Consider the following 902-nt stretch of genomic DNA (forward strand, 5'->3'; position numbering starts at 1 on the left):
TTTCTGATTCTAAGCCTAGTGCTATTTTCAATTACAGCACAGGAAACCAAGGATTGAGGTATTTAACAGGGCAGCAGCCAGCCTTCCGGTAGAGGTGGAATTAAACTAAACCTGATAAATATCCAAATTAATTTTATTATGCAAATATTTGTACTTCAGTGTTAGACACACCACCCAAGTACCATTTCCTCAAATTTAGTGCTTTAGTGGTCTTACCTGCTCAGTGAGAGCTTTGCTCGCAGAAACGGGGGTGTCAAATACAATAAAAATCTGGCCTAGGAGGATCATATAAATCTTAAGCCATAAAAATAAATCTTAAAGATCTGGTTTCAACTAATCCTTACACATTTTGTTTCGCCTCAGAGCCAGAGTGTAACTCGCCCCTACCCTTTTCTAGCATTCTTACTCCAAATAACCACTTATTTTAAGATGTCAATGGCTGACCCTACCCCAAATTCCACAGGTTCATCCCAGTCCTGCCACCGGACCAAACCTCTCGCTTCTCCCCAATTTATGATACCTAGGTTCGAGTTCTGCAGGTGCAGTCGCTTGCCATTACACAGCACTGACACATAAGATGTGACCTTTCGACTCCGTCCTTGGGGACCTCAAGCTGGCCGCGCAGCGTAGTTCCACACCCGAGAAAGGGGCCTCCCGGCTCGGGAACGAAGCCACGGGGAGTACACTGTCCGAAGCGAGGTCTCTGACAATTCGAACGAGGCTGAGCGACTGGGCGTGCATCACTCCGCCCCATACTCCTGCCAACTGCAGGAGACTTGGTCCGGCAACCAATCCATCCCAGTTCACGGGTAAGTCCGTGCCAGCCGGACCTTAAGCGGGACCCCGATGACAGGCTGTTGACGGCGGCGGCGGCAGCAAAGCCAAGGCCACCTGCCCCCAGC

The sequence above is a fragment of the Bison bison genome, unplaced genomic scaffold (assembly GCF_000754665.1).
Source record: "Bison bison bison isolate TAMUID 2011002044 unplaced genomic scaffold, Bison_UMD1.0 scf7180017864322, whole genome shotgun sequence".
Lineage (NCBI taxonomy): Eukaryota > Metazoa > Chordata > Mammalia > Artiodactyla > Bovidae > Bison > Bison bison.